The sequence below is a fragment of the Rhipicephalus microplus genome, chromosome 4 (genome assembly GCF_043290135.1).
Source record: "Rhipicephalus microplus isolate Deutch F79 chromosome 4, USDA_Rmic, whole genome shotgun sequence".
Classification (NCBI taxonomy): Eukaryota; Metazoa; Arthropoda; class Arachnida; order Ixodida; family Ixodidae; genus Rhipicephalus; species Rhipicephalus microplus.
In genome coordinates this window covers 32,026,458-32,047,530 of record NC_134703.1, presented here as the reverse complement: position 1 = coordinate 32,047,530, position 21,073 = coordinate 32,026,458, and the positions used below count along the sequence as shown (strand labels likewise).

The 21,073-nt window shown below is 45.1% G+C and overlaps 1 protein-coding gene across 1 annotated transcript in view; it reads right to left on the bottom strand.

Annotated features, from left to right (window-relative positions):
* The window catches only part of bru3 (CUGBP Elav-like family member bruno 3), a 505,232-nt gene extending 486,395 nt beyond the window's left edge, over nucleotides 1-18,837 (bottom strand). The window contains exon 1 of the mRNA XM_075892463.1: nucleotides 18,600-18,837. The gene's annotated coding sequence lies outside the window, so the exon portion shown is untranslated. The remainder of the gene's footprint in view (nucleotides 1-18,599) is intronic.
* Nucleotides 18,838-21,073: the final 2,236 nt, after the last annotated feature.

The window sequence follows — 21,073 nt, the reverse complement described above, 5'->3', positions numbered from 1 at the left end:
TCGGTCCGTTCGTCCATCTATTCAACACTCCAAGTACCACCATCTCGCATCTTTTCAGCATATATTCCGGATATCGAAGCACCGCCATCCAGCGGAAAGGACTAAACGAGAGGTGGCACACACACACACACACTTTCTTACGGCTTGCGCTTCGTGTCTACTTCCCACCTTTAACTACCTCGAGTTCATGGTATATACTAGTTCACTGTATTCATGGCACTGCCGCCCAACGCTCGCTCAACTTTTCTAAAACCAAGGAGGTTACGCCCAGCGAGTATAACGTAGCAACCCTTTCTTGTCAGATAGTGCTTAATGTACATGCCAATGGCTGCTGATGGGGAATGAGAGACAGGAGAATTCGGCTTTCAGTAACGCGCACGCTGAGAATTTTTTATTGTTCAACAACGCACAGGAGAAATCTCACACCGGCACCACCTTGCAGGTCAAAGCGTAAGACATGTTACGCACTACTATGAGGGACGAACGGGTGCTACTTCAAGGAGCTTCGCCCCTAAAAAATAAAGGAGACATATGTATTATTATAGACTACAACAGATACAGCACTGCACGAGTGGCTAAAGAAGGCACGGTGACTGTTTCTCCCAACCCATTTGAAACGACGCCTACAGATATAGTTCACGTGACCAACGCAAGAAGCAAAAGAGCACGGATACATGCACATTCTCATGAACTAATTTTGTTCAATTACGTTTGATATTGATTGTGAGAGGGTCTTTTGCCGGAATTTTTATATATCAGGTTTAGTTTGAAGTCCGATTAATCATCTGTATCTTTGCTACAAGTACGATTGTTCCAGTACGAATATATCAGCTAAAGCTTTGTCGTTTTCTGCACCCACTTTGCAGTGTTGCTAAAGATGAATGAAAAAAGAAGTCTGCATGTTTCAATATAACGAAGCTGCAGTTGTAAGTCTTTACTACAAATACGACACTGCCACATCTCACCAGCTATGACGCACGATTCACTATTGGTCGCTAATTTTTTACACATTATTATGTGGTGAAGTCGTACCTGCACTGCCAATATTGTATTATATCGGCCTCACACCCTCACAGTCTTCAGCTTAAGAGATTAAGGAAAGTGACGTTCGACTAGCCGGTCTTGCTCTAATAGAAAATGAAGCCAGTGACTGGAATCACGCTAGTCCTCATTGCGATCCGTAAGGTATATAGAGCCACAGGAAGATTCTCGAGTTAAAAGTTCAACGTGCATTGCGATAGCCGTTCTTACAGCGCGGCTGTCAGCCGGAGCGAAACACACAAAGGGACACAAAGGTCCGTGTGGCTGTCGCCAGCGGCACAGGATCGATGGAAGGAGGAGAGGGGACGCAAGAGGATCCGAGCCAAGATGGATCGCCTCCGCTGTCCATAACCGATGCGGGTCACAGGGCAAGAAGCAGCGGCGCGCCTTGGCGGAACGACCCAAGCAAGACGCGCCTGGCTGGAGGCTCTTCCTTACCCGCCTCCTCTTTCGGCGGCGTACTGGGCCAAGCACGAGCAGATCAACGAAATCCGCACCGGATGCGGATCGCGTGGCTCTGATGGCGGGTGTAGCGACGAAGAGCCGACGCTGCCGCTGGTGCAGTCGCAACAGGTTTTTCTCGGTAAATAGGCGACCTTTCGCGACCTTTACTGCTTGCGCGGGCGTGCGTCTGTTCAAGCTCGCTATTTTTCCCGTCCTCTCTTTATTACGCCAAGATAAGTATATGTCCTACGCGAACTATTTTGCGTAAACGTTAACCTAACTTAGAAGTGTGGCAGCTTGGGCTAGTTGGTATGGCATGACGATAGTTATAGCGCGAGAACAAAACGACGACACAGAGACAAGAACTTGTAACTTTCATGTCCTTCTTGTCTCTGTGTCGTCGTTTTTTTCTCGCGCTATAACTATCGTCATCGTTAACCTAACGTTGCCATGTCACATGCTTTAGTCGCGTGAACCAGTCAGCGGTACCACAAGAGTACGGCAAGCTATACCTAGTAATACAGTTAGCGTTTCTTCGATTTCCATACCCCTGCAAAAATCATTTCGTTTGAGGGAATTTTGACTTTTTCCGTTTGTCGTCCCCGACTGGCTGAGGTGGACTGCGTTTGTTCATCAAGTTACGCAATAACAGGTGAATGGAAAGACAGGCTATCTAAGCCGATATGTGGATATTGCCTATGCCCGAATAGGTAGAAAAATGTGAACTATTTATTCTTGAACCACCAAAAACACGAGAACACACTACATTAAAGCGATCTATATACGAAGAAATGCAATATTATGCCGAACGAAAGTGAAAGCCAGAATGCTTTCGGAAATGCCAGAATGTGGCTCGTTTCCTGAAATAAAAAAGAAAACCCTTTCTCTCAATCATCACGTATATATAATAAGAAAATTAAGGGTGACGTGTGCAATGAGAGCAAAAGTTTGTGAAGTACCAACGCAAAAGTGTGACGCTCCAGCAGCAGTGAGAACGAGCCTTCAAGACGTCATGCAATTAATCGAAGTGTCCCAAACCGCTTGTGCAAAAATGGTGTCTGACTAGTGGCTAAGGTACTCGGCTGCTGACCCGCAGGTCGCGGGTTCGAATCCCGGCTGCGGCGGCTGCATTTCCGATGGAGACGGAAACTTTGTAGGCCCATGTGCTCAGATTTGGGTGCACGTTAAAGAACCCCAGGTGGTCGAAATTTCCGGAGCCCTCCCTTACGGCGTCTCTCATAATCATATGGTGGTTTTGGGACGTTAATCCCCACATATCAATCTATTTGGTGTCTGAATCCCGCACTGGCAAGGGTGCGCTTACACAATCGTGGCCTGTTACCATATTAATAAGACACGCTTCAATCAATTCTTTTTTTTTTGTTATTTCACACATGTACGGGCTTGTTTGTCGTCTGAAAACATGGCGTGCATTACAGTGCGCTGTTTACATGCCAGAAATTATCAACTTCTCTAGGCTGCAGCAAGATGAAAATTCAATATATAGGTGCGCTGACAATTTCTGGCAATTTAACAGCCCTTATATTTGTAGCTACACACCAATGTTTAAGAAGACAAAGAAGCTAGCACGTGGAAAATGATAGAAACAAATTAGTCCAAAAAATTGGAAGGATTATCAGTTCATTGCGGCAACACTTAAACGCACTGTATCGCGAGCGAAAGAGCAATATGACCAAGAACATTTCGAGTACCTGTCTAAATCAAATAACAAACGTGCTTTATTCAACTTCCTTCGTGGTAGGAAGAAGACCCCTATACCAGGAAACGTTGACTCAGTAGTTTACACTTCACAGGAACTACAGGAATCATTGAATTAGTTGGCTAACGAATTAGAAAACAGGTTCTCAACGCATCTTCCTAATTCAGCTTACACAACAACCATCTATGACTACACAGAAATATCGACTTCCGAATTAAATCAGGCTATAGAAAGATTGCCAAATGCAGCACCAGGCCCCGATGGAATAACATATACAATGCTAAAAATACTTCACTGGGAATATCCTAATGATCTGTTTAGTCTCGTCAATTATTCTCTTAGAAGAGCATGGATCCCTTCTGAATGGAAGATTGCGAAAATTATACCATTGCTTAAGAAACAGGGGGCAGGCTATAACTTAGACAACATACGACCGATAGCCTTAACATCTAATGTAGTAAAACTTATTGAAAGGGTACTTCATGGTCGTATAATTAGGTTTATTAACGAGAAACAACTGTTGAGTTCTTCCCAAATTGGCTTTAGATCTGGATAATCAATATGGCATGCACATGTAGATCTAGAAAGTTGTATTCATATTGCCCATCACAAAAAGCACTTTGTGGTTTTAGTAACGTTAGACATATGTAAAGCATATGATAGTTTAGAGTATTCTATCTTGACTAATCAGTTATGGAGTCATGGACTTCCACCTTATATAGTAGCATGGGTGACGGAATTTTTAAATAGAAGAGAATTCTACTGTTATCAAGGCGGTTTCTCTTCCTCTAAGCACAAGCAAACCCGAGGTGTACCTCAGGGGTCAGTACTTTCCCCGGTTTTATTCAACATATTGCTTAGTACTATTCCCGTTCATCCAGATGTGAAAACCTATGTTTATGCCGATGACATTGCTTTCTTTGCTATGGCACATGACTTCCACTGTCTCTACACTATCTTGCAAGCATATCTTAATAAAATAGAACATTGGCTGGATGGATTGATGTTGAACCTGAATACCGGTAAATGTGCTATTCTCGTTTTTCCAATCAAAGATCCCGTGCACATATCCATTAATTACAAGCTTCAAGATATCCCACAAGTACAATCATTGAAATATCTTGCATAATGAACATCTATATTGGCGCCCTCACATTGAATACATCGCGACAAAAGCAGTACGCGCGATGGGCGTATTGCGGAGGTTGAGCAATTGTAGATCAGGTATGAGAAGAAAGGCACTTTTGATTATATATAAAATGTATGTCCGACTTGTGTTGGAGTTAGGCTGCATTCTTATTTCTGGTGCGCCACCCTACAAACTTCGGCCGCTCGTTCTGTTGGAAAGAGAGGCTTTACGGCTCTGCTTAGGACTTCCAAAGTATACTGCAAATTCAGTTTTATACCTTGAAGCACGAATACCAACCTTATTATGTCACTTTAACATTCTTACTGTGCAGACGTTTTTACGACTATATGAAGCACCGTTTAACCCTGAACAAATTATTTTTATTTCCAATCCTGACCTATTCTTCTCCGTGCATTGGCCCAGATTTACCAAACCACAAATAGTATTTGTTCATTCGTTACTTGAGCCCCTAAATGTACACGTTCGTGATCTGATTCCTTTAACTGAGCAACAAAATTCTCCAGAAATTGTTTACCATAATATCTTCCCAACTCACGCTAAGCTATTACCTACAGGCATTTTAAATGGTTTATTGCAGAACCATTTAAGTACTCTGCCAACAAATATTATTATAGCAACGGACGCATCTCAATCACATGAAAAATCAGGCGTTGGAATATATTGCCCCGTACTTGTTTGGTCATTTTCACTTCGCTTACCGGATTTTCTTCCTGTCTTTCTGGCTGAATTCATGGCAATAATGTTAGCTTTGCGAAAGGTAAATATTTCCATTCCAGTCGTAGCAGTCATTACTGATTCATTATCAGTGTGCTCTTCTCTGTCCGCATCTGGTCACTCACCTATAGTGAAACTTTTTAAATCGTTGATCCCCTGTCATCTCCGAAGTATTCATTTAATCTGGACACCAGGGCACAAAGGTTTGTTGTTAAACGAAATAGCTGATTCTCTTGCGAAGGCATCCCTTTTGACACCAATTATTCTTATTTTCCCTCATACAGTATACATTACGGTGGCGTGATTTCGCACACTTAAAATCAGGCAAAATTTATCTGACCCTGCACTGACGGCTTCGCCAGAGTACAAACACTTGTTATTTCCCTGGCGCAGTGAACTGACTAATTCAAGGATGATGGAAGTGGTCATCACGAAATTTCGTTGCCGCGTTACCTCCCTCAATTTTTACTTGCATAGATCAGACATATTGAATTCCCCTATGTGCATTTACTGTAATCAAGAGGAAACGATCAGTCATTTTTATTACATTGTCGCCGTTTCGATTCATTCAGGCAAAGCATACTAGCACCACCTCTTCAAAGACTGGGCTTGCAACTATATATCACAACCTGATCTTCTTTCATTTGGAGCCTCTACACTGGGTTTCAGCCACAGGGATGTTTTATTCGCCGTTCAAGAATACATCCCTGCGACTAAACGATTTTCTTGCTAAATTGCTGTATCACTATTTTTCTTCTTTTTTTTCTGCAAACTTGATATCGGTATTTCATATCAAAATTAAGTTACAAAAAAATTTGTAGGAATGACGCAATGCTGAAAGTTTAGGGCAAATTCCCCTTATGATCGGCCAATCCCCTTCTTTGGGTACGAGCCATTCGCACAGGGAAACAACAACAACAACAACAACAACAACAACAACAACAACAACAACAACAAATTAGGGGACCCTTAACCTTTCGAAGTTGAATGCGATAGCAATATTCTGTCCTTGTGCGCACTTCAACTACTTAGTGCATTGTTCTATTTGCATGATTTTACCCGAAAAGAATAAACTGTGGATTACCACAATGTAATCAATAAAGTTGAAAGTTTCTTGTGTTCGTGAAGCTTTCGTATATGGCTGAATTCTGTAATATAAGTAGAACTTATTCAACCATGTGCTATTCTGCACATGAAATCTTTCAGAATTCGCTATGCACTTACTATACGTAGTCTAAAGGGAAAACGTGCAGTAACGCATAAGCCTTTTGTATTGGGTGGAAGGCTTCAAACGTAAAGTCGTTATGATTGTCACATGTTCTGAAGCCCAATGGCTATGTACGCATTTACCGTGCAATATTACTTTGATATTAGATATGGCACTATGATTGATGATAGATATGTGGGGTTTAACGTCCCAAAACCACGATATGATTATGAGAGACGCCGTAGTGGAGGGCTCCAGAAATTTCGACCCCCTGGGGTTCTTTAACGTGCACATAAATCTGAGCACGCGGGCTTACAACATTTCCGCCTCCATCGGAAATGCAGCCGCCGCAGCCGGAATTCGAACGTGCGACCTGCGGGTCAGCAGCAGAGTACCTTAGCCACCAGACCAGCGCGGCGGGGCGATGTGGCACAATGAAGCGCGTATACAAGACGCATGAGGTTGTAAAGCATGAACGTAATTTTCCCTGTATTTTCAAGCAGAGGAAGCGTTTTTAACCCTAGTTCTAAGCGGAGGCGTGGCTGTGTGGTAAAGAACCTGCTTGCCACGTCGTCAAATTCCTGGGTTTGGTTCTCACTCGGACCTGAAAGTTATTATTTATTTTATTTGCATCTTTCTCAATTATTTGGCCACGCACAAGATGACGAGTTTTCTCTCACAGCCAACGACACCCACGCTGATGTGCACGCCAACGCCGGATCCTCTGCAAAACGAGCGCTTTAACGCTGTTGCGTTAAAAGAGAGAAGTGATTGAAGTGATTTTTCATGAATGAGATAACGGGCAGCGATTGCGCTAGTGCACCCCAGCTTGCGCTAAATTCAGACACTGCCAAGTTTCAGAACGAGTCGTTTGGCACACTGCGATCAATTGCTTCATTCTTGAAGGCACGCAAAGAAACTTCTTGTGCAGGACGAGCTTGATATTGGGCTGTCCAGAATACGTTGCGGGTGTAGACCCTCCGTGCTTGCATCAACATACATGGACATAAATTTGAAGTCAAGAGGAATGAACGTTAAAGAGAGATGAATGCGCCAGATCAATAATTGCCTACGTCACAAAAGGCCGATGGGATTGCGAATCACTGTACGGTTTCTGACAGTGGGTTCTTTAGACTACCTTGGGTTCTCTAGCGTGCATGTAAATCCAAGCACGCATGTGTTCTCTGCATTTTGCCTTCAATATATGCAGCCTTCGTGTCCGGAAATAGAGCTAGCGCCCTAAATTTTAGCATTGATTTTATACGTGGGGTTTAACGTCCCAAAACCACCATATGAATATGAGAGGCGCCGTAGTGTAGGCCTCCGCAAATTTTGACCACCTGGGGTTCTTCAACGTGCACCCATATCTGAGCACATGGGCCTAACAACATTTCCGCCTCCATCGGAACTGTAGCCGCCGCAGCCGGGATTCAATCCCGTGACCTGCGGGTCAGCAGCCGAGTATCTTAGCCACTAGACCACCGGGACGGGGCCTCTAAATTTCAGTAGCGTGACAGGAATAGATCAGGGTTACAGAGCCTCACGACCAATTTGCTCGAATTCCTTGTGTCATCAACATCATAAAATGACGGAATCAATACTCTATACAATTTGGTTGGCCGTTTGGTCAACCGTAGTTACGCAGAAACTTTTTTTTTTCATGGCACATAAAGATTAAATTGGAGATAACAAGCAAAATGAAGTTCTCAGTAGCTTTCTAATTATGTGCCACAATGCAAAACACGAGAATCGCATATGCTGTTCCGGCGCATAGCATATCGCGTGACTATAACGTAATAAGACAGCCTCTTCTCCGAGGCCTGCGTGGTGTCAAGTTGTTTATATCGATAGCGAGGAACAAAGGTTCTTCGAGGTAATGCCCACACAACCCTTCTTTTAGCCCCACACGACGTCGCAAAAAAAACAAAGGAACATCATCGCATCGCTATCGTGGATGAGAAGAGAGGCCTCGTGGCAGCAGCACTGCGGCGTCTTTGGCCGCGCGTCAGACGTGCATAATAGATGCCGTGGTGCACGCAAGCCCGCACTTATAGCAAGTACCCCCTTTTTTGTGTGCTGGCGGTAACGAGGCGCGGAGAGGTGACCTGCGCGCACTTTGTCACTGCAGTGCACACGCGCACGGCAGATGGATGCGCGGACAAAGCAGAGTGCGCCAACTGTAGAAGTGCGGGAGCCATACGGAACAATAGCCACCGCTCTTTAGTTGCAAGTGCACAGAGCAAAACGTGAAATTGCATTGCAAAGAGACCAAATACAACCTTTTTTTTTCTTTTCAGCAAACACGATTTTCTTCTTTAAAAAGAAATGAAAAATATATCAAAAATTCTTGTTATCAGGGGGAGGAAAAGAGGTTGTGAAGAGAAAAGGCGCGACTTCTGGAGCCCGAGTCGTGAGCAGGGCCCAGCGCCTGTCTAGGGGATGATGATGTTTGGTGCTTTGTGGCGCAAGGGCCATTTGATGGCCAAAGAGTGCCAGCTCATGGGTCAAGAGATGTGAACAATGGTTGTGATTATCGGCTGTATAAGGGCCTTAAATTTCCTCGCCCTAAGGCGGGTAAAAACGTAGAAGTAATAAAATCATGACCATGCCGTGAAAAGTGTGTGGTGTTAACGGATGACAAAAGTTTGGTGATAATAAAAACCATGGTGGACATGTATGGCATTAGCACAAGTGCCTCGATAGTTCACACCCTTGCGTCCAAGGGCCGTGAGGCAAGTGCTTTGTTGAGTGTAGCCACCACAACGGAGACCTCTCTGGAGAGGTCGGGCTACAGAATTCCCGGTTTTTCACATGAAAGGTACGAAGTTCTCTAAAAAAAGCTAACAGCGATTTATGTGTGGAAAGTGGTTCCAACCGGCGAAAATTGCAGGATGAAGTGCTATCTGCTGTCGATATAGGGTAATGGAAAGTGTTGTCTTCTTAGCGTGTGTAATTCTTCACACTGGATCAGAATGTGGAGTACGGTGAGTGCTTCTACAAATCTATCACACAAAGATGGATCGCCACCAGACAAAAGAAATGAATGTGCAGTGTATGTATGTCCCGTTCTTAACCTTGTAAATAGTACTTCTGTGTGGCGTGACTTTGATACCGGCGGCCAATGACCAAGTTGCGATTTGATGACATGCAATTTGTTACCTGTGTGTGTGTCCCATGTGCTCTGCCAACAACACCTGAGTTTTCGCTTTACAAAAGGTTTCAAGTCGAGTGCAGGAATTAGCATCAATATATTGGTGGTGGTTTTGTTGGCGGATCCAGCTAGCTGGTCCACCAGAACGTTGCCTTGAATTTCGCGCTTTCCTGGCACCCAATAGACTACAACATGCTGCTTGGATGAGTAGACGCTGCATAAGCGCGAATAAAGCGTGACAAGGACAGAATTTTTGTGCTTTTTAAGAGTTTTTAGAGCTTTTACTTCGCTTAGGAAATCTGTGCATATTATTGCCTTTGTAGTTTTATTTGTTTAATGTGTTTAAGAGCCGCGAGTATCGCATAAGCTTCGCCGGTGAAAATGCCTGTATGAGAGTGCAGGACGCCAGCTTCCGAAAAAGATGGACCGACGGCTGCGTACGAGACAGAAGTGTTGCACTTTGAGGGATCTGTAAAGAACTCGGGACATGCGTATTTATGTTGTAGTTCTAAGAAGTATGTCCGAAAATGTGCAATTGGCGCGTGCTTCGTAACCTCTAAGAAAGACATGTCGCAATATATCGCCTGCCACTGCCACGTTGGCAGGCATACTGCCGGAGTCATCAATCGGCATTCAAGTGGCACACCGGTTTCCTTCGCTAGGCTCCTCACACGGAGTGAGAAGGGCTGTCTCATAGAAGGTCGTTTCTCAAACACAGCAAGGCTTGACATGTCATTTTTGGGGAACGTGACGGGTGATCCTTGTTTGCGTTTACATTAAGATAATTTTTAAAAGACATGTAACATCTCTGTAGGTGGAGCGACCATTCGTTAGATTCCACGTATATATACAGTCTTTCCACAGGGATAGTGCGAAAAGCACCCGTAGAAAGACGGATGCCTAGATGATCAACAGGGTCAAGCATTTCAAGGGCAGTAGGTGTCGCCGACTGATATGCTATTGCCCCATGTTCTAGGCGGTTATGTATAAGGCCTTTATACAAATTCATAAACACTTCTTGTCACTTCCCCACGTACTGCGTGAACGTTCATTGCTTCTATGCACTTTTTTTAAATACTTCATGTGTGGTATGAAGGTTAGCTTGGCGTCCAAGATTAGGCCTAGAAATTTTGGTCAGTGCTAACAGATAGACGTTATCCATGCACTGAGTTGAACATCGGGTTCGGAATGAATGCCTCTCTTCCTGGAGAACAAGACACACGTGCTTTTCTGTGCATTCAGTCGGAACCCGTTTTCTTCTGCCCAATTGGATACTCTGTTCAAACCAAGCTGAACCTGCCGCTCACACTTGGCCAGATTACTAGACTTAAAACTAAGCTGGACGTCATCGATACGTGTGCAATAAAACATATTGCGAGGGATGGACAAGCACTAAGAATTCATTTTGATAATAAAAAAGTGTGCAACTAAGTTCACCACCTTGCGGCACTCCTGCTCCTTGAACAAATGTTTTGGAAAAAACGCTGTGCACCCGGACGCGGAATGTCCGGTTTGACAAGTAACTTTCGAATATAGTAAGCATTATGCCACGCACGCCAAGGTGGGACAAGTCTCCTAATATTCCAATAAGTGCCATGTTGTATCATAAGCCTTTTCAATATCGAGGAACACAGAAAGAAAGTATTGTTTGTGGACGAAAGCGTCTCTGATCTGAGCCTCGATACGAACAAGGTGGTCTGTGGTGGATCTACTTTCTCGAAATCCACACTGGAATGGGTCGAGCGAATTGCTGGTTTCAAGGAAATATACAAGTCGGCAGTTTATCATTTTTTTTCGAGAAGCTTGCACAGACAGCTTGTAAGTGCAATAGGCCTATAACTCGAAACCGAAGAAGGGTCGTTGCCCTCTTTCGAGCCTGTCTAGGGGAATTAAAGAGGGTAAGAAAGGGCTTGTAAAGCACCCAGAAACAAAAATGAAGATGTGGCGTTGCAGTTGTGTTCGGGTCTGCAGTGAACGCCGGTGGAATTCCTCGCGTTTCCTCGTTTCATGCTTTCCTTCGCTAGGCAGCGTTCGTCGGCTGGTTTGACCACATCTCCTGGTGCTCTTCCTCAGCACCCGAAGTGGAAACGCAACAGGCGCGTGCATGTGCTAGCAGAAAACAGGCTTTCTTTTGCCCAATGACAGCGTCTCTGGCACGCAGCGTTGTCTATATTGTACGCAGCGTCAGTTGACGTCATAGCAGCTGTTCTCGATAGAGGAAAGACACGGCGAGCAGCATGCGAGTGTTCGTTGGTGGTTAACGGGCCCTTTGAAGATGGGAGTAGAGCAGGAGAACAGAAAGTGGCGTCCAAGGAAGCGGCTGGAACGCAGCATACCGATGGATCAGCGCACCACCACTCTACCCTTCTTGGAGTTTTCGCTTGCTCGGTAATATATGAGTATACACGTACATAAGGTCAAGTGCTTGTACACATGCATTTTGTTTCTCTCCTTTTGCATAAGGGATGGCTTCTTCATGAACATACGCAGCTTAAAAGTAAGTGCTCGTGTTTGTTTTGTTTTGTTTAATTTATCATCACTGCCTTGTACCTGCCTCGCCAAGAACACGCTGATTCACCCAAGTATAGCGGTTGTCGGTGTTATGAGAAATATCGGAATATTTATCCTACTAATACGACCACACTTGCTTGCAGTGATTGTATGACATACCGGCAAACACACACCCTTCTTTCCATAGCAGAAGGTCGTGCCTCCGTTTCACCCATGTACACTGGCTTGATCTTAAATGGCCCCATTTCCATCAAAGAGAGATTGCTGTTTTATTCATTTTTGTATCGCAGTGGTCTCCGATGAGAAAGCGCAGATTTAGCTGTCACGCAGCTATAAGCTGAGGGATGCGGGTTTGATTCCCGGTTACAGCACGTACATATCGATAGGGGTCAAATGCACTAACATCTGGTTTAATATTTTCCAGAGTTCATAACGAATCCGATAGTATTATCCGAGTTGCGGTATGTGAAGTCCCCACTTTAAAACTAACATTTTCTTTGTGGCCACCTAAGCGCAAAAAATCAACAAGGCGTATCATGGCAGCTTCCCATTAATGGTGCCGAGCCTCAGAAAGTAAGAACACAGCTGGGTGACTTTATCTGTTCCCCTTTATTTTTTTCTGACATCTGCCTCCCCTTTCTCTGTATCTTTTGGTATGTTTCTTTCGCTTTGTATCTACGTTCTCTTCCTCACTATTTCTATCTGAACTTTCCTTTCTCTGTATCTTTCTCGGCATCTCTATCTGTCTTTCTCTGTTTCTCTTTATTTATTTTCTGTGTTGCTATATTTTTCTATCTTTTACTTGACAGTTTGTTTCTCTTTCTTTCTATATTTTTGTCTCTCTCTAACTATCTTTTTCTTCGTTCTTTCATCACTCTCTCTTTCTTTCTCCATCTCTTGTTTTCGTTTCACACTCGCACCTGCTCTGCATGGTAGTGGGGGCTCGCCTAATCTTCCCCAACATCCGGGCTTTAATGCCCCAAAACCATGATATGATTATGAGAGACGTCGTAGTGAACAGCTTCGAGAAACGACCATATGATGTCCCTTAACGTGCACCCACATCTAACGGTATGCAGGCCATTTTGCCTCCATCAAAATGCAACCGCTGGAACTGAACCCGCGTCAGCAGCCAAGCACCCTGACCGTGACACCACTGCGACGGACTCCGTTTCTAATCCCGCTGGCGCGTATCAACTCGAGCTTTCTGGGGACACCACGTAAACTACGTCGCGCTGTAGCACCTTTGCTATTAAAAAATCACAGCATATCCACGGAGTGCATGATGAGAATGGGGCGAAGCATCCGTCAATGTGTCCGTTTGTTCTTGCTCCCGTCCGTCCATGCGTGCGTCCGTCCGTGCGACCGTTCATGCGTCTGCCCAACCGTCTGTGCGTCCATTCGTCCCCCGTGTGTCTATCCGTCCGTCCATGCGTCCGGTCGTGCATCTGTCTGTTCAGGCGTCCGCCCGCGCGCCCGTCCATGTGTCTGTTCATCCATGCGTCTGTCCGTCCGTCCGTGCGTCGGTCCATCCGGCCGTCCATCTAGTGAACACTCCAAGTACCGCTATCTCGTATCTTTTCATCAAATATTCATCACATAGAAGTACCAACATCCAGCGGTCATTCCAAATAGTAAATTAGAGGTGACACGGCTGAACTAGAGGAGTGGCACTTTCTTACGGCCTGCGCTTCGTGTCTAGTTCCCACCTATCACCACCCCTAGTTTATGGCACTGTGGCCCAACCCTCACTAAACCTTGCTAAAACCAAAAAGGTTACACCCGGCGAGTTTAACGAGGCAACCTTTTCTGCTCAGATAAAGCTCAGAGTGCGTCCTTCTGATATTAGCTTTTCTTAGTAAGCATCAAATTTAGGGCACGTTTTATAGGAGATTAAGTCACCGATACGTGTCTCTGTAGGTTATTTCGTTATAAACAACTATATTTTTATTTATGATTAGCGTGCGCAAGTTTCCTCCTCAATTGAAATAAGTATACACGCGTGCCGTGTATTTAATCCGGCCGTGGAGGTGGCTAAGTACTACTACTACTACTACTACTACGACGACGACGACGACGACTACTACTACTACTACAAATACTACGACTACATACATCGCAGACGCACAACCCACGGCTTAAGGAGCATCGCCCTTAAAAGCACGTTAGTTAGGCTACGTCAAGCATTACCACTTGAGAAGCTAAAGAACGCTCCTACAAACGACACTGTCCTGACAAGACGCTAGAATCTTAATACAATAGAGGCGCAATATTTATACCAGCTGTTCGTAGGGGTTTCTTGAGCACATTCCCATCGTCACAAAAGAAGCTAGAATGGTTCGGCCTGCATGATTGGAACGTAAACACACTGAATATCTCAATGCATACTCATCGCGGTCAGCTCGCTGCATAATTTGTGGAAGTATTATCGAGGCGTCGCTAATGGCGAGTCTGGAAATGCTGTGATTTCGCAGTGAGCCTTCATCGCAAGGTTTGGAGTGTGCGTGAACGCGACTTGTGCGTTTGAGCTGCGGCCATTACGCGAAGGAAATCCTTTCACGCTGATCTTCTCGCTCAGAGAGCGAGACGGAAAAGTTGTGCACGTTGTTTCGACTAGCAAACGACGAATTCAGAGGCGCGAACATTACGGGAGCACCACCACACAACGGGAAGGACAGACCGCGCATATACTACCAGCTATAGCCGTGACAGAATTTGCATCGGCGCGAATGGAAGGTTACAACTGAATATTTAAGTGTAGCTGTAAAGCGTTTTGTCCTTTCCGCAGGAACACGCTTGATGGGAGCTCTTTCACGCACGATATCTTAGGAGCGAGTCGTCTAAACGGATTAGCATAAATAAATATTCATATCGGCAAGAACGTAGGTCCGCAAAGTGGAAACGCTGAAGTGCGTCGGCTCGAATACTCGGCTGTCTTAATGCCGTCTCTATTCACATTGCCTCCAAGCAGGTAGCCCCGAACTCAACATTCTTTTGTTCTCTTTTATAGGGAGTCTGTAGGTTGAGAGTAGTCCGATGAGAGGTATAGACACCTGGCAAGACAAGCGCCTTCCAGCTACTATGGAAAGGGCAACGTACAAGGAAGGGGGGGGGGGGTCAGAATTTCCTAGGCTTTATCTTTATGTCCGTGATTTCCACATCCCATGTATTTCCATGAAAGCGTGGCCTGGGAACTTTTGAGCAGGACTGTACGTGATGTTGACGCGTGAAATTTGCAGTAGGTACCGTGATATTATGTACACCACAATGCGGCTTTTTATGGATTTTATGGAGTTGTTTCCGCGGCCAAAACGTTGTTGAAAAGGCTCTGTTGTCGAGCCTAAGTGGGCTTGACCCCGCCTTCAAGCAAGTTATTGTTCTCACTCGACATTTAAGCTGATTAAGTCCTATTGCTCCACTTAGAGTTAATTTGGGTAGTAAAGAGCTGCCCTTGCAGTATTTTTATTTTGGCTCCCATGCTATACAACATAACTTAGTTTATACAAGTAATTCTGCCGCGAAAACCACGCAGTAGCAATCTGCTGTTTACAGCCAGTTGAGGATAAGTGGCTCACCTTGCAATGATACAGCGAGCGTGTCACGATGAAAATACCATAAGTGTAACTCAATGAAGAGACGCACAGTGCAAACCAAGTTTCCAACTTTGAAGTGCGACGCTGTAAATAAGAACTCACAATGTCTTTTATGTATCCTCTTCAGTCGACTCGAAGCTGAATGGCATATAATATCTGTTAACATAAAAGTGTTCTACGCCGGGGTTCACCAAAACTTCACTGTCCTATTTCTGTCATGAAAATTACGTCCATGAAATGCACACTGCCGGATGGCAAAGTAAAAAAAGTTTGCAGCATATCCACGGAGTGAATGATGGAGAGTGGGGCGAAGCATTCGTCCGTCTATGCGTCCGTCTGTGTGACCGTCCATACGTCTGTTCGTACGCCCGTCCCTGCGTTCGTTCCTGCATCCGCCCCTGCGTCCGTTCATGCGCCCATCCAAGCATCTGTCTGTGTGTCCGTTCGTCTATCTATTCAACACTCCAAGTCCCACCATCTCGCATCTTTTTATCATATATTCCCCATATAGAAGCACCGCCATTCAGTGGACATTCCAAGGACTAAACGAGAGGTGGCACACGCACACTTTCTTACGGCTTGCGCTTGGGGTTGACTTCCCACCTTCAACCACCTTGAGTTCATGGTATATACTAGTTCACTGTATTCATGGCACTGCGGCCCAATGCTCGCTAAACCTTTCTAAAACCAAGGAGGTTACGCCCAGCGAGTATAACGTAGCAACCTTTTCCTGTCAGATAGTGCTCAATGTACATGCCAGTGGCTGCTAATGTGAAATGAGAGACAGGGGGATTCAGCTTTTAATTTCTTACGGCTTGCGCTTCGTATCAGCTTCCCCCCTTTAACCACCTCGAATTCATTCGTGGTATATACTACTTCATTGTATTCAAGGCCCTGCGGCTCAACGCTCGCTAAACCTTTCTAAAACTAAGAGGGTTACACCCAGCGAGTATAATGTAGCAACCCTTTCTTGTCCGATAGTGCCAATGGCTGCTAATGGGGATCGCAGAGTGCGCGTTGACTAGAAGCCGAATTCTCCTGTCTCTCATTCCCCATTATCAGCCATTGGCATGTACATTGAGCACAATTTTTTATTGTTAAACAACGCACAGATGAAATCTCTCACCGGCACCACCTTGGAGGTCAGATGTTATACCTTGCAGGTCAAAGCGTAAGACTGGTTACATACTACGACGGGACGCGGGACGAACGGGTGCCGCTATAAGGAGCTTCGCCCCTAAAAGGTTTCGTTGAGCGGCGTCGAAGTCACTACTTCTTGACCCACGAGAACAAATACCACGCACGCCAATTACTGCGCCACGGTCACACACTCTGAGGGCTTAACAAACGAACCTTTCATATCTCACACTTTCCTCTCACAATGCTTTTGGTATGCGGGTTGGTATCGCCCTCTGGTAGTGCTACTGCGAAGCAGTGCTTTACAACTGTGGTCACCATGATTAGCTCCTGCAATGCGTCGCTGCTACGCGTCCACCCCTTTCGTTGCGTTATTAAAAAGTAAAAGTGCAATTTCACCAACGCTTGATATATGTCTAGGAAAATTGCGCTGCATAGCTGTAACAATAGGGGACATTCACGAAGGCACAGAAAGAGCAACCAGAACGAGTGGGCGTATTAACGCCCTAACACACCGCAGGATGTTGTCGAGGTGTCAATTTTAGCCCAAGCGTTATCCCTAATCACAACATTCGTCCATACCAACAATAGCTCTGCCTTGGAGTATTATTGGGATGGATCAGACAATAATACCGAGGAAAATATAGAGGATGTTATTCGAAGTAGTTGTGACGAAAATGTGATGAAAGAAACGCGGACGAAAAGGTAACTTGCCGTGCGCAGGTGCCGAACCTACGACCTTCGAACAACGCGTCCGATGCTCTAGCATCCGAGTTGCCACAGTGTCTACCCCCGTCCACTTTATGGGGTACATATGTGCATTAAACGTGTGAGTGCCAGTGCATACGCCGAAAACCACTAGTTGCTTATTAAATGCGCTTCAACGGAGTGTAGCGTTCAATTTGTTCCTATAAAACATACGCCTGCGGTTGAACGTACACGCCAAACGTTACGTCGAACCGTAAGTTACTACGTATACACGACAGCGTAGTCCGGGTGCTTGGTATAGCGCAAGATATGCCCACGGATACGCGCCAAAACGTCGATCCCCCTCATACCTCTTGAAAAAGCAAGAAAGCTTGCAAAGCCGCCTCCTCACTGACTAGCGTCCCGCGCAATCAATTCCTACAAATAATGAGATTGGCTAGAATTTAGTTGTTTTTTTCAATAAAGGTTAGACGCAATTGAAAAAGCTGCCTCGCAACGGAACACTGTCTCCTCGTAGGTTACGCACGGACGTTAAGGCTCAGGACATACAAATCTGTAATAACTCGTCATTCGGCGCTAAGATTACCCTTCGAAATATATCAAAATGTTTGATTGCGCTTGGTAGGAAACATAGCGATTGAAGTGTGTCAAGTGTAGGGGACAAGACGGCCTCAACTTCTTACACGTTTTTTTTTAATTTTTAATATCAAGCCGCGATGTTCCAAATATGTGCCACTTATTCGACTTTCAAGGATGTTTTTAAATTCAAGAAAAAGGGGAAAGGCAAGAACCTTATCCTGCTTCTAACTATCCGTGTATTCTTCAAAAAAAAGAAACGTCCCGAAGACAATAGACAAACTAGAGCAAAACAGCAAGGCAAAATGAAAATATAATATTGAAAACAAAGCAAAGCTTAAAATTACAATGCCTGCCGTGATGCTCACAAGCAGGAAACCCCCTTCTCTGATTTATTCTCTTTTTAGTGGCTCCATTTTCAACGACGTACTCAGCGGTTCAGTTGTTGGCCGAAAAGACGACGTAGCATTTACATGAAGCACATTACCCAACTGTCCTGATTCCTCTCCCGAACCAGAGTTCTCACGCGGATGAATTTTTCCGAAGAGCTATAGCGCTCCCGATGCTCATCATTTCTTCGAATGGGACTCAGCTCGAACGCCGCTCGAAGACAGAGACAAGTTATATACGATCAGGGCAGAGCATACCTCCTGGGTGTCGGTGTGTGTGATGACGAGGCGTCCGAACGCGGAACCGTCAGGCCAGCCGGTGCGCTGCGACAGCGTGCGGCGGCGTCCACAGCAGTCCGTAGCAATCAACACGACGTGGCGCTGTCTCGTCGGGGCCGTGGCGATGGGACAGTACGAATTACGGAACGAGGCAAAGCCCGCCGACGGTAAGCAGCGCACGACAGTCACGGCAGCAGCGTCTCCAGCACGTGAGCGTTGGCGGCGCTTTGTCAGATCGGCGGCGCTCTGAGATGGCGCGACGGGCGCGGACAGGTGGTCCGGGTATTTCTCCTCCTCGTCTGCCGAACCCGGGCCGGGGCGCCTCGCGGCGGCGCACCAGTTGAACGCGCTCCGACGAGAGGTGAGCCCGCTCTCGCCGGCGTTCGCGACGATCCGGTCGATGAGCGGACGCACTGCAGCCTGCTGCCGGCGACCAGTCCCCCCATGTCGTTAGATCAGATAAAAAGTAGTCCGATGACTTGGAGTGAACTTCTGCGGTCCGAAGTACGCATTGGAAGGTCATGTGCCAAATTGAAATAAACCTAGGGGAACAACGATAGCGGAACTGCTGAAATTAACAAATAAGGAACTTATATTGATATAGCGCCTGTCATACTTGTTATATGCATTATGATATATGACAGCCATCATATGCCTGTGCTGAATTACATGATGTGTAAACGTTTATGTTCACATGAATTCATCCTCATAAGGGTCAGGTGTGGTGACTGCTATGTTGGGGATGCTGGATTCAGTAATGACTGAATACGTTATCAGAGACATTATTCATTGGTTTTGAGACATTTCCTTTGTACGTTCTCATGATGTTGTGTGATGTGTGTGTGTGCGTGTGCGCGCGCGCGCGCGTGTGTGTGTGTGTGTGTGTGTGTGTGTGTGTGCTCGCGCGTTTTATTATTCATGTACTGCTCTTTGATTTTCCTTTCTTAAGATGTGTGCTCAATATTCACTTTAAGGCTGAGCAGTAGCCAGAGTCCTAATTGTGTGCCAACATCTCCTCGTATATTGTGCTCGCAAAAAAGAATTGTAGAACAAAGAGAACTCCTACGCAACAAAAAGCAAACACGGTGATTTAGCAGACACGGTGTTGATTACTCCAGAGTAAAAAATTGGCAGATCACACGTACAGTAGGAATCGATGATATGTGAAGCACGAATGAGAAATGTTGATATGTCACCTTAAAATCAGCACAACGTTACGAGGTGGAGGTAAATGATGCCGTACATGACTTCCGTGTCATGATTATCACGTTTGGATGTGTCGTTTACTTTATTCAGCTATTCAAGTCACGTGATAGCAAATTTAGTATATGCGGAGCTAGCAAAATGACCGTGAGCACGCTATGAGCGTAGTGTGTTGTCATGTTCTTACATGACACGCGTGTCAGGATTATCATGTTTGCACCAGTCATATACCTTCGTCCTCCATTGACGTCACGTAATACCAAATTTGGCATATGTAAAGCTGGCGAAACGGCCGCGAGCGCATCATGAGAGTGGCATGCAGTCGTGTTGTTACGTGACACACATGTCGTGATTATCATGTTTTTATGTTTCATTTACCTATGTCGTACGTTCACGTCCCGTAATACCGAGCTTGGTACATGTGAAGCTATCTAAACGGCCGTGTGCGCATCATGAGCGTAGCATGTAGTCATGTAGTTATATGACACGCATTTCATGTTTGTCATATTTGCACCAGTACCACACTTTTGTCATCCATTCACGTCCCATAATACCAAATTTGGTATAAATGAAGCTAGCGAAACGGCCGCCAACGCGTTAGGAGCGTAGCATGTAGTGATGTTGTTACATGACACGCATCTCATGATTATCATATTTGCACTAGTCACATACCTTCGTCATCTATTCACGTAACGTAATACCAAATTTGCTATATGTGGCGCTAGTGAAACGGCCGCGAGCGCATCATGAGTGTGGCATGTAGTCATGTTGTTACATGACACGCATTTCATGATTTTCACGTTAGGGTCTGTCGCTTGTGTTCGCCATGCAATCATGTCATACCATACAGTTTTGGGACATGCCATGTAAATAAAACCACCGCAAGAGCTGCAGGACCATGAAATGTAAATCATGACATTCATGACATACGTTTCATGATTTTTATGTTAAAACTAGTCAAATATGTTTTTTATACAGTCATGTTATGCCATACCAAGTTCGGTACTGATACTATTATTGAAACGGCCAGGAGGGCTAAAAGTCGTAGGCGGCTAGATAGATAGATAGATAGATAGATAGATAGATAGATAGATAGATAGATAGATAGATAGATAGATAGATATATAGATAGATAGATAGATAGATAGATAGATAGATAGATAGATAGATAGATAGATAGATAGATAGATAGATAGATAGATAGATAGATAGATAGATAGATAGATAGATAGATAGATAGATAGATAGAT